This window comes from Coenobita brevimanus, chromosome 101 (genome assembly GCF_032717465.1).
Source record: "Coenobita brevimanus isolate Jiangsu-jjx chromosome 101, ASM3271746v2, whole genome shotgun sequence".
NCBI classification, from domain to species: Eukaryota; Metazoa; Arthropoda; class Malacostraca; order Decapoda; family Coenobitidae; genus Coenobita; species Coenobita brevimanus.
In genome coordinates this window covers 66917099-66931093 of record NC_137054.1, presented here as the reverse complement: position 1 = coordinate 66931093, position 13995 = coordinate 66917099, and positions in this window count along the sequence as shown.

Below are 13995 nucleotides of genomic sequence, written 5' to 3'. Positions count from 1 at the left end.
TCCCATCATTACTTGCCCCTGCTGCTTCAGGAGAATCTTCTGCTTGATTCACTGGCTGTATTTGCAGGTCCTCACCATCCATATCTATGATAGGGAGCTCTACTTCACTAAGTATTGCAGCAGTACCGGTACCAGTACTGGATGACTCAGAATCTGTGCTTACAGTTCCCTCTTCTCTCATTTTCCTTAGTCGTTTAGCTGTTACACTCTTGCCTGCAGGCACTTTTAGTTTCCTCTTCCTCTGGCATGATTGCTTCTTTCCATATCGCATTTCCGATAGAACACTGACCAATGACTCATCAAAATGTGATGCAAAATCACTACCGGTGGTACTACTGGCACTTGAATTTCTTGCAGGTACATGTGGGGTTGTTGCATAACCCGAGGTAGATGCTTGAGATGAGGCATTGGTACTGGTACCGGTATCAGTGTTAATCTCTGAAGTAACAGTGGTACCGGTATCAGTACTGGAATCAGTGTGTTGTGGTAGACGAGCTAGTACCTCCTGTCGGTTAAGTGGCGTTATCCCACACTTGCGAAAGCCATTCATGATATTCTTCATAATATTATCACTTATTCTATTGAGCAGTTGTCCTAGAAGCTTTGGGAACTCTGATTTTGGAAGGGATACACTTCTTCTTCCAATACTTGATGTTTTGAATTCACTTAGAATTTTACGCCAATGAGTTTTCACTGCACGGAAGACAGCAACATCTAAGGGTTGGGTGAGATGTGTAGAATTGGGGGGCAATAAAACAAAATCAATGTTGTGCTCCTCACAAGCTTCCACAACAGACAGAGAAAGGTGGCTAGCTAAATTATCCCCTATGAACACTACTTTGCCGTCCTGACGTTTTGCATGAGGTAATCCAACTTTAAAGAACCAGTCCTCAAACGTATTACTGTCGAACCACCCGCTGTCTGTCCTGTTGTATCGCACATTTGAAGGGCCACCTTCTGTCCAAGTGTTGTACAGGTTTACTGCCTTGTACACCACATATGGTGGAAGCATCTTTCCAGATCCGGAACAAGAGAACATGATGGAGATGTTGGATTTTGTGTGGTTCATTACCCTCTCTGGATATCTGGTACCTCGCGAACTAAGATTTTCTTGTTTCCTGGGTCATCAGAGAGATTGGTTTCATCATAGTTAATGATGTTACTAGGAGGCACATCTTTCAGTGTTTTTTCAAGATTATCAAAATATTGATTGATTTCAATTGGACCGACTTTAGCACGTGCAACTTTAATATTCTGAGATACCCTCTGAGCCAGTTTGTTTTTGTGGCGCAACAGAAAACACGAACTCCAATCAGTTCCAGGAAGATTGTTCTTGAAGCGTTTCACAGTAATCCCACGTTCGTCTAAGTAGCACTTTATTAACATTCGCAGTTCAAAAGTGTCAATAGGCAGACCCCATTCTCCCAGTGTAGTGACTCGGTTCACAATATGTAGTTCTTCTTCTGGAGTAAAGACAGTTTGTCCACCTGGTTTTTTTACATGTTTTTTTGTCATATAGTCATGTAAAGTACTTTTAGAAACATCATATTTCTTAGCAGCCTGTCTGACACTTAACTTTCCATCACGTACGTCTGCACTAGCACACTCTAAAAGGCTGCCACGGCGTTCCACCGTATAGTGTCTTCTACCATCACTGGTAGATACACTCACTCTCTTGTAATTTCGAGGCATTGTGGCTTAGTTCATCTCACACATCATCTGTTATATAAATGCAAAAACAAAGATAAGCATGCAGACTATGTACATTGTACAAAATATGTTTTATTACATATAAAGAAAGCAAATTAGATATGCTGTCTGACCTCAGCCCTTTAAATATCCATTGTCCGAAGTCACCCCTTTAAATCCCAAAAATGCGTACACATTCACTCATGTCATGTTTACATACATTTAAATTGCAGATTTTAACCCTTTCTCTGTTCCAATCTTCAAGTTAGACGTTAAAGTAAACCTCTAAATGTGTATAAGCGTGCGGTTTGTTATGATTCGTTCACACCAGACCAAGTTTTCCCGTTTTCATTTTTTCACCAAAAAATAGCATTGTCTTTATTACAATATATTCACCAGTGGAAAATAATATTTTAAAAAGATAATTATACATAACATTTTACAAAACCTATGGAACATTATCCAGTTTAAAGATATGCGATATCTTTCTTCGTTTAGCAGCTGCGTAGCATTTAATCTTTTTATGCAAATTTCGTCCGAAGCCACCCCGTGTCCGAATTCACCCCGGTTCACGGTACTTCATGTATGCAACAGGTCAAATCTGGCACTGTCTTTGTATTTCCTACTGTCTGTGATCTTTAGTGTTTTTAATACAGTGTGTCCAGGCATCTTGAAATGATTGGGTCTTGAATATGGCTTCTGTTATCGTGTTTTTATTTTTTCTTGGAGGGAACAATCTTGTGGGCTTGTAGCCTTGTGTTCCTTCTGTGCATTAAAAAAAGAAAGAAAAAAAAAAAGTATCAATCTATTGCCAGATGCCTCCAGGGGTGGCCACAAACAAATTGCCTTCATGTCACCCTGTTGTTGTCCCCAAATGATATTGTTCTTGATGCCACCAGATACGTTTCTTACCAGGTAAACTTTAGGTTCAGAAGGAAAGGACTAATTGTGTAAATATATTTTTCAGGCGCGTGTGTTGATTGTCAGCCGTGGAAGCTGCCTAGAGAGAGGCGGAAAGAAGAAGAAGAGGAATCCCCAGCTAACTTGAAACTGTAATGGACGTTAACCCCAACACCTGCCTGTACAATGTGGTAAGTGTGTGAATGTGATGCCTCTTTGTTCTTGTTATTGCTTCAGGCCCATCAGGATATGAATCTTTGTGTGTGTGTGTGTGTGTGTGTGTGCGCATGTGCGCATGCGCGCTTATAGTGAAGGTGTGTGTGGCATACTACCATAGGGCACGTGTGGTTTTGTTGCTTTCATGTATCTCGGTTTGTTTATCTGTGGGTGAAGCAATGAAAGTGAATCAAAAGGTAGATTATGAAATATAGTGGACTGCAGGCTGATGTTGCTTTTCTCCTGCAGTCCACCATCCTATCTCTCTGTCTATCTATTACCAGACGCTTTAATCCCGTAAGGGTTGTCCACAAGCAAATCGCCTCCATGTTGCCCTGTCCCCCGCCATTTCACTGCCCTGGTCCCATCTCACACCCCTTTCTCTCATATACCTCTCCACTCCATTCCTTCATCTCATCCTTGGCCTCCCCCTCCCTCTCCTCCCCTCCACCTCACTCACATACATTATCTTCATTAGCCTCTCACTCTCCATCCTCTCGTCCATCCTCCTTCTTTGAACTTGTGGGTTGAGGGAGGTTGTATATTAGTGTCACCAGGTGAAGGCATCCCTCTTTAGCATCAGTTCTTTTTTTATTTTAATTTACACAGTTGGTGGATTTATACAAACCAAGGATGAACATTTTTTTTTTTTTTCCATCCTCCTCCATGCAGAGATAGGGAAGGTGTTGAGGGATGTTTAAATACCTGGGCAGCTCCACCACTCACACACATCAGTGCCACCACATGAAGGCACCTTAGGCTAAGTAAAGAAAGTCTAAGTATTGGACCTTATGTTGTATATGTGTTGGTCAGGAAATTATATTCATCTTGGACATGTGTTAGGAGTGTAATGCTGGATGGTAGTGAGACATGGGCAGTAAAGGAAGAGGATATTCATTGGCTCAGACATACAGAGGACAGCGATTAGATGGATGTGTTGTGTGTTCTTGAATGCTATGCCTGGGAGAGCTAGGTTTACAATGGAAGAGTTGAGAGGAGGAAGGGACTTGAATGTACTTTTGATTTCACTTCTGTAACCCAGGAACACACACCTGTGAGTGGTAACCATTTTTGTGAGGTGAACCATTTTATGAGGTGAAGTGGAGCCAACTATGGTGCCCCTGTTAACTGAGTGGAGAGATGTAAATGGGTCATTCCATCGTGAGAAACGTTATATTCAGAGATAAGTTACTGATCTACTCTCACTTGTATTATGTAGGCAATATAAATAAATGCTGTTTGCAAGGTATACTACCAACACCTCACAATACATTATGCCATGGTCAGATTATTCATATGTTTTTATTCTGATTTTATATAAATTTTTAAAAGTGGCGTGAGAAACGTTACCGCGATGCTACCCCACCTTTTACTTTGCGTGAGTATTTTCAATAACTCTGTGATTTTACTGGTTAGGTCAAGAAGTGCTTTATATCAGTCATATGTCAGTGTATGAGGATCATAATCATAGCCAGCAAATTCTATTTCCCCTAAGAATTTTGCTACTGTTAAGGAAAATGTGACCGTGAGACACGTAACAGGAAAAGTGAGAAATGTTACTTGTGCGATTTATATTTCTCATATAATTACAAAATCATCTTTTATGAAGGTTACAGTAATTGTATCACAAAACAATGTAAGTCATGTATTAATGTGAAACACGATAAATTAACCAAAACATGATTCTTGTAAACCAGGGTTGGGGGTGATGCAGCGGAAAAGAACAATGTAATTTTGAATATTATGAACAAAAATTACCTTATAACATGTAGGTAACCCTACAGCCAGTAAGAGATGTGAAAGTTACATGATAAGCTTACCTGTATATCACAACAGCGATATAAACAAGTCAAAGATCAACTACTTGCTCATCGAAGATGGAAAATTCATCCATTTAGACTAATTAATTGAGGAAGGAAAGTTCATCCCTTTGAATGTGCGTGTCATTCTTGACACATGAGGAGTTGGCAATACCTGCACAACCATATCCTCTGAGATCTCGTCTCTGTCCAGGTTGTCAGGAAAATGAAACTGACTATCACCCATTTTGTCAGTGCCTCTCTTTCTTAAATAATTAACTTCAAACATGCCTGGCTCCGGAACTGATTCTACCACTGCAACATAATGCTTTGACAGCTTCTTGGTAGTGTAATGAACTAGTACATAGTTACCTGGGGATGGTTTTTGTGTTGCCTCAATATCAGTAGTACTCTGTGGCTCAGGCTGGGACATGAATGACTCTGACATTTCTGCAAGAGATGGTGTACCTTCCCTATCACTGCTAGTACTGGAGTCAGATTGTGGGTCATAGCCAGTCTCTTGAAGTTAGCACTGCTTAAAAGGTGACTGGTCTGCAGTCAAATGATACAATGCTACTTTACAGTGGCCAAGAGGTTTTACTGACCTGCACTGCTGAATGGATTTTGCTGCCTTACAGTTTTTCCAGATCTGTACATATCTTGACTTCTCAGTGTTTATATGTTCAGCAGACACATACATTAGTTCAGTTTTATCTGTTATTTGTTCAGCCTCCTCATAAAATTCTACAGCAGACCTTACTGTACAGCGACCTTGCAAAACTCGCTTGTAGACATTCCGTTTTAGTAAAGCCCCAATCCTATCATGAGGGCCCTTGCCATGATAACTTTCTTGAAAGTTCCATTTAGCAGTGCAGTTGTGGATGGCTTTGTAAGAGGTTAGAGCTGCCATAGAATACCTATTCTTGAAGTGGGCTGCTGCCCCAGTAGTCCACAATGATACATGTGTAAAATGAATACCAGCAGAATTCAAATAATCAGCTGGAGTCATTGGAGACATGATGGTAAAGCACACTAACCAGGTACCAGGCAAAATCAATTTACTGTTTGGAAGGAATAAAAACTTAAAGATAACATACTAAATTACAAACACAGGGGTTTTATCATTGGACTTCAGTGCAGGTACTTTGATTTTTTGTTCAAAGGTGTGCGTGAGAAACTTTACATAATTTTCTGGTAACGTTCCTCACAGTGGGCATGTAACGTGTGTGACAGACCATATGGCTTACCAGGGTTTATTTCAAAGTATCCCAGCGTTACATTATTAAGGCCTTGGGATGCCTGTTTATAATATAAAGTTATGTTGGTATTCTCCAGTTTGTTAGTTGTGTATGGGAAAAATGGGGAAAAAACATGAGACACGTTAGTCCTGAAATACTTCCATTTAAAGGTCATCCTACATTCTGACCACAACATACAGTATATGTAAACAACTGTAGTGTCAATCACAACTCAAATAGACACATTTTCAGTAAAACAGAATGTCAGCATTCCAAACAATAACATACTCTGGTCAATGATGTTATGAAAGTTGCTATATTCAGCACTGTTTTTTCTTTGGTGACATAACATGATAGTTTTTTATGCAGCTCCCCAAGTTGACAGTTTAGGCTCTCTTTCTCTTCAGATTCATAAAATTCAATGATTAAGCTTTAAAATGATATATAATTTATTTACTTTTAAGCAATTCTGATTTTGACACAAAAGGTTGACATCTTCGTGGAATTACCCAAATGTGACATCCATCCAGGAACTAAACTTTTACACTATTCCCCGCTGTCAGCCGCAAGGGAATACAGACTCAGTGCATGGGAAGGGCAGTTGCTTCCCAGCAGTTAATGGGTCTGCTCATCTAGACAGACGAGGGTTGATCAACAGCAACAACCCCTGGAGTGTGATAGGCAGATTTCTGTAATTCTTTGTATTGGAAGGCAGATTAATTCAGCATATGGTGACATTTTTTTTGTCCCTTCAATATGTAAACTGTAGCCAGCGTATACTGTATGTGGACTGCAGACTGGGGTACTACATTTTTATTATTATTATTACTGTTATTATTATTGACTTGGATACGTTTATGTGAAGCTACAGAACGTGGTCAATGTTTTTGGCGTATCATACAGAGCCAGGATTCTTGGGGCTTGAATGGTGAGCGAATGGAAGCGTGGCCCATTGGATTGGGCTGTCTGAACATTGCTACTCCTCACCCTGCGTGGATGATGATGATGATTATCATTATAGCAAGGAGGAATACTTGGCTGCCAAGCGTAGGGCTAGAAGAGAGGTATACAGGGCGAAGTCTGAGTCACCGAGACTTTTGTTTGATGACCTAAATAGTGTGGAAAGGAAAAATATGATATTTAAGGTGATGAAGTGATCAGGTGAAGAGGGATAATCGGGATATTATAGGTGAGCAGTGTGTGAAGAATGATGAAGGAAGGGTAGTGGTGAACAGTGGGGATATTAAAGATGCATGGAGAGAGTATTATAACCGGTTGTTGAATGAGGAGTTTGACTGGGACAGGGAAGGTTTGGAGCCAGCAGATCCAGTGTCTGGCCCTTGGCCTTTGATTGATGCTGCTACTGTGAGTGAGGCAATAAGCAGGATGAAGGTGGGTAAGGCAGCAGGTGTGTCTGGGTTGACTGCCGAAATGTTGAAGGCCTGAGGAGATATAGGGGTGCGGTTAGTCACTGACCTGACAAATATGATTATTTATGAGTGAATGCCACTCAGGGATAAGTGAGGCTGGTCACTCTCATCTTAAATGTCGAGACCAATTGCCTAGCCCCGGGCTCCTACGTTCCTCATGGGACAATGTAGGATTGGATGATGGATGGATGGTGTTGTCCCAGATGATTGGCTGAAGAGTGTAATTGTAAATGTGTATAAAGGGAAGGGTGGTGACCTGGAAATAGGAAATTATAGAGGTATAAAGCTTTTAGATCAGATAATGAAGGTAATGGAGAGAGTCTTAGAAGGTATGATTAGAGAGAGAGTGAATGTTGATGAGATGCATTTTGGGTTTATGCCAGGTAGGGGGACCACTGATGCCATATTCATTGTTAACAGCTTCAGGAAAAATATATTGGTAAGAAAAGGGATCTGTATTTTGTTTTTGTTGATTTGGAAAAGGCCTTTGACAGAGTCCCTAGAGAGGTGGAAGTGGGCAGTGAGAAGGCTTGACTAGGAGGAGTGGCTGCTTAGGGTGGTTATGGCTATGTATGTGGGTGCTCGCACCCAGGTAGCACCCAGGTAAGAGTGGATGGAGATTTGAGTGATGGGTTTTCCGTGAACGTTGGTGTGCATCAGGGGTCAGTTTTGAGTCCTATGTTGTTTATCATGGTACTTGAAGCCCTCTCACATGACTTCAAAAGCAGATTCTTGTGGGAGATGTTGCATGCTGATGATTTGGTGTTGATTGCAGAGAATGAAAGGGAAGCGGAGGAAAGATTTAGGAAGTGGAGGGATGGTATGGGGCACAAGGGCTTAAGGGTAACTGCAGATAAAACAAAAGTGATGATATCTAGGGTTGGTGGCGGTACTGTCAACGACGAGGGAGAGTGGCCATGTGCAGTTTGACACGAGGGCGTGGGAAGTAATTCCATCTTGTGCGGTGTTTGTGATAAATGGGGGTGCAAGAGATGTAGTGCTGTCAGAGGTACACTGTGAGATACTGCTGATTTTATGTGTACGGCGTGTCGGGGAGAGCAGATGGAAATTGTCAGGCGTGAAAGGATTGATCTTGCTGGTGAATCTCTTGAGTGTGTGGAAGAGTTTTGTTATTTGGGAAACATGTTGTGTGCTGGAGGTGGGGCTAGAGCTAGTTCTGTGGCTAGGGTGAGAAGTGGTTGGAAGAAGGTCAAGGAGCTCTTGCAGTAAAGGAGGAGGATATTCGCAGGCTTAGACGTACAGAAATGACTATGATTAGGTGGATGTGTTGTGCATCCCTGTGTGCAAGGTCTGAGGGGGCTGGGTTTACGATGGAAGAGTTGAGAGGTAGGATGGGACTGGAATGTATTGGTGTTGTGATGAGCAGAGGTAAATTGAGATGGTTTGGGCATGTGGAGAGGATGGGGGATGATAATTGGGTGAGGATGGTGAGAAATGTTAATATTGGGGGTGGGGTTATGAGGGGTAGACCGAGAAAGACATGGGACGAGGTCATTCAGGGTTAAGGGACTGAACAGGGAGGCTGCAATAGATCGTGCAGCTTGGAGAGCCGCCATTAGGTGACCAAGGCCAACTCATGAAGCATGTTGGAGCCTTTAAAAATGAAACGATTATTATTATTATTGTTGTTACTACTATTATTATTATTACTACAGACTTCACAAATTCTTACTGCCATGTAATTAAACCTTACTGTTCCCAGGTTATATTGTTCTTGCTGCTAACCAGATACTTTTGTTAATCAAGGTTTGGAAGGAAAGGACTAATGTGTACTATTTTTTCAGGTGTGTTAATTGACCCAGCTGTGGAAACTGCCAACAGAGACGGAGAAAGGGGAGAAGAAAACCACAACCAGCTGCCAAATTAATACCAAGCAGCTGCCCAATCACGGTAATACCAACCATCTGCCTCCACTGTCAGGTAAGCGTCCTATTGTGACTTTTTTGAATTTCGCCAACGGGACCTGTAGTATGGGGCCTTCTGCTCTTGTCATAATATACTTGCTACCACCAGACTCTTTCATTTATATTAGGAGACGGCCATCATTGTGAAGGAATCTATCTACTACCCAGTTTCCCACTATCTGTCTAAACTGCCATCTGTCCTTATTCAGTGCTGGGTTGTAACAAAACATTAACACAGGAATAAAGCCAGTCATGAAGAGTTCGGTAAATAATGCAGAGCCATCGGAATTTCTTGTTCTGCTGGGAATAAGGAAGTACTCGAGGGACTATAACCAAGGAATTGAGCTAGACAGATGATGTAAAATGGATTTGCTCATCTTAGGTCTTGTGTACTAGTAGTAGTTCAACCCCAGGCACAGCAGAACATTATCTCAGTGGACTGCAGGCTGAGTTACCCTTCTGTAGTCCATCATTCTCCTCTTGCGGGATAGGTGTGGCATTTAGAAGTGTAAATGTAGTCAGGCAGCCCTCCCCCCCCATCCACCACCAATACACTAGGGGTTAATTAAGATCCATATTGAACTCCTCCACAGACAAAAGGATTAAGTTTGAACGCACTTGAGATTATCTCCTAAAACCTTGCCTTATTTTCAGGGTCCATCTGTGTTACTCAGGCTGCTGTTCCTGCGATTGCTGAGTTGGTGCTGCCGTGCTGGCGTTGATCCTGGTGGTGCTGCCGTGCTGCCGTTGATCCTGGTGGTGCTGCCTGCTGGAGTTGATCCTGGTGGTGCTGCCTGCTGGAGCCAGCAGTGCTGGCTCAATTTTTCTCATCATGCAATGTCCATACCCAAGGGTGGTTGGGGTTTATCGTTAACGTAATGCCACTCGGGGATGAGTGTGGCTTGTCACTCTCATCTTGAATGTCGGGACCAACTTGCCCAGCCCTGGGCTCCTTCACTGCTCATAGGGCGATACAAGATTGTGTGGTGAATGTTGAAAAATACTCAGTGGCCTCAAAACTTGGGAAATACCTCTGATAGATATAGAGGTTCCCAGCGCCGTTGATCCTGAAAACCTTTCTACATCTCAGTTCCTTCTACTACAACTACAGCTACAACCACCCGTCTGAAATGTGAGTTAGAACATTTTTGGTTTGTCCACCTTGACTTGGCGGAGAGTTTTGTCCTTGGCAGCCTAATTTCATCGGCCAGAAGCAGAGTAAGACAAGGCTAACAGTACTGTGGCTATGCATCCTTTCCAGATCACTTTTAAGCCAAGTTGAGGTGGACAGAGTACAACAGTTGCTCCCCTAGTTACGATATTTTAATAGAGAACTCCTGACCCTATCGTTGGGTGGGAAGAGGAGTCAGGAATGATGATGATAATGCCTAATGATGATTTTAATTATGATCAGTGGCAGTACTGGGCTGCATAACTAGATCATTCCACCACTAGGGTATACAAGACCAGTTAACTTAGTCTAGGCACTGATTTTACTTGCCTATTGATGACGACGACGATGATTGATGATAGAATAGTTAGTGCTAGGCTCCATAACTAGATCATTCCACCACTAGGATACAGAAGGCCAGTTAACTTAGTCTAGGTGCTGATTTTACTGGCCAATCAACAACGACGATGATTGATGATAAGCTAGGATGATGCAGTGCCAGGAGTCAATCCCTGGCACTATCAGGCTGGCAACCACACAGCCGAATGAAATCTCAAGCCAATAAGTGTTTAATCTCAACAGCAATTCTTCTTAGCTCTTGTTCGTAAGTGGGAGAGCAACTGTCTTTATTCCAACTAACACCAGATGGTTTTATTCAACTGAGAGTGATGCATTAGGGGTCTAAGGATAATAATGAGCTTTATTTTTAACTTATTTTCATCTTAAATGTCAGGACCAACTTGCCTAGCCCCGGGTTCCTACGCTCCTCTGTGGGGCGACGTGGGATTGAATGATGACTGAGTGGATGGATTTTTAACTTATTTATATTCGTCTATGCTCAATTATCATACTTCTTGCACCATAACGTGGCCTGGGAATTGTCCATTCACCTGCTTTTTTCATATATCTCTGTGGTAGAATAACACAGTACTACTTGTCTACATCCATCCCACTGCACTTCTTCATGACTAGCATTCTGCTTGATAAACTATTGCTAAGATGCTTATTTTATGCCTGGGTAGAGTAACAAGAGTACAGTAAGTAAATTCCCCAGGTTTACCAGTAGCAAATAGTTTTGAAACCTTTCCCCTGCGCTTCATGATTAGCATGTCTCCTTGCTAAGGTGTTGCCTCAGCTCAGCAATATTTCAAGCTGATAGATAAAGTACACAGATAGGTAAACATTACACAGATACACATAGATAGTAGATATATTGCAGTAAGTGTTAACTAGGTAGATACCCTGTATACTGCAAGAATTTTGTGATGGAAAGGTTCCTTATGTTATTTTTGATGCCTTTGACTACTAGCAGTGTTTCTCTCAGTTGAACAGTGTTTGGTGTTAGTTCAGTCAAAGTGGCTTGTCTTCTTTGTGGCTGGGGTGATTTCCTAACGTGATTTCTTAGCAAGCCTCCTGAGCCACCTAGAAGACACCCAAGTGAATTATGCATATGATTATTGCTTGATTATTATGTTGATGTTTGTATTGTAATTGATGCCCAGTGGACAGATTTTTTTATGGCCAGTTGTTTGATACTTGTGTATATTGTCACTATGTTGTCCGTTTAAATCACCCACACCAATCGACCCTGCAGTTCTGGCGTTACTTATTGTTTACAAACCTCGACCCGTCGATTCCCCTGTATGGAAGTTGGAACGCTAAATACCGGTATGCTTTTTAAAAAAATGAGCGCCAAGTCAGACTGAGGAGATTAAAGTTTTACGCCGGCAGTAAATGAACGAAAAGTCTGCTTCATAAAAATATGCTTTAAAAATTTTGTGTCGAATTAGTTGCCATAATACTGTTGTGTAGCGTAGCCCCAAGTCCCTTTGCTACTAGTGGGGTTTTGGGGGATTGGGGATGCCTGGGGGGTTGGGTCAATACTTTTACAGCACACACAACCCACCATTGTGTGCCATGATATATATCCGTTTTGACATGGGTAATGAGGGCTGTCGGACAGTGAGAAGGAGTCCATCATTGCATATGTTGGAAGGATAAGTGGCACACAGGTGGATGATTATATAGGTAAACATGCACTCAGGCCTTGCTTGCAATAACCACGTTATGGCCGTACAGTAAGGGGGCGGAATGCTCTATGAGGGGGTTGTGTTTGATGGCCAGTTTTTTTGTTTATCTTTTACGGCCTAGGCAATGCCTCAAGGATTGGGCATACGTTCTTAAGTGGATATTGCAAGCCAGACGTTGCACACTTTGTTCACATCTATCAGATGCTGGACCTCACATTCACAGCCACCCAGTCATTCACCAATTTTTTGTTTCCCCATTTTGTGAAGAGACCTGGGACTAGCTACTGACTAATTTAATACCGGATATTGCCACATCCAGCTGAAGCGCTGTAACTCTTCACACCACCACGTTACTGTCTAGTTGTATATTACCACCAAGTGTAGTACCAGGTAACTTATATCCTGGGTAGCCAGAAGCCACTTGGCTTGTCACTCATGATAGTCACGAGATGTCCACTTTGATTAGTAATCGTATCAAACAACCAGTTTCTTTACCTGCTGCCGTCAGCTCTGAAAGAAGACATCTTCGCCAGATTCGAGTAAAGTGACTAAGGTTATAGACAACTGGCCAGCCGTACACAACCATTGGCTATGAAATGTTTTGCATAAATCCTGTCCTGAGCATGAGCAAAGTATGTAGACACTTCTCTGCCAGCTGTAGGAATGGAAGGTGTTGTTTGAAATATTTTATGTGGTAAGGACTGCACATCAATGTTATTATTCTTTCCTAGTCCACCATTCTCCTGTATGGGGATAGTAAAGGAACTGAAGGCTGTTATTTTAATCTGACATTCAATATCTGATCATTGCCATATGAAGGTGTTTGTTCCAGGCATCAGGAAAACAGAAGGAATGTTACCTTCTAGTCATTTGGGGAAGAGTGGTAAATATGAACTACAAGTTAGTGCTGGCAGAGTATTGTTGGCATACTTTTGCACATGCCTGTACATCACAAACAGATGCAGTTAAGTCCTGGTTATGTGCCACAGATGCTAAAAAATACAGGGTGGTTCATATATAACATGTCTGATCCCATGTGTTTTATTGTTGCATTTTGAACCATACCTTACCCCATCCTTAGGTGGGAAGAAGAGGCTGGGATGATGATGATTGCAGTGATGATTTTAATAATAATGAATGATGATTATTATATTGATTTTGATTATTTGATGATTGATATGGTGGAGGCTCAGTCAGCTTTACCATCACTACCCTGCATCATTTTCTGTTTCCCATAACCCTTTCTTACTTGATAGTGATTGCTTGTTTGCATCCATTGGTTGCATTTTTTTTATCAAGTAATTTAATATCTCCTCTTGCATTTGCTTCAGTAATTGCTTAAAGTTCACTCATTTTGGTAAGAAGAGATTTTTAGCCTCCACTGACTTTTATCTATTGCCAGACATCTCAGTCGCATAAGGGAAGGCCACAAACAAATTAACTCCATGTCATTCTGTTATCTGCTATTTGACTGCCCTCTCTCCAACTCACACCTCCCTCCCTTGTATCTCTCCACTCCAGTCTTCCGTCTCTGCCATGGTCTCTCCTCCTCTTCACATCATACACATACCTTCTAGTCATTCTCTCATTCCTCATC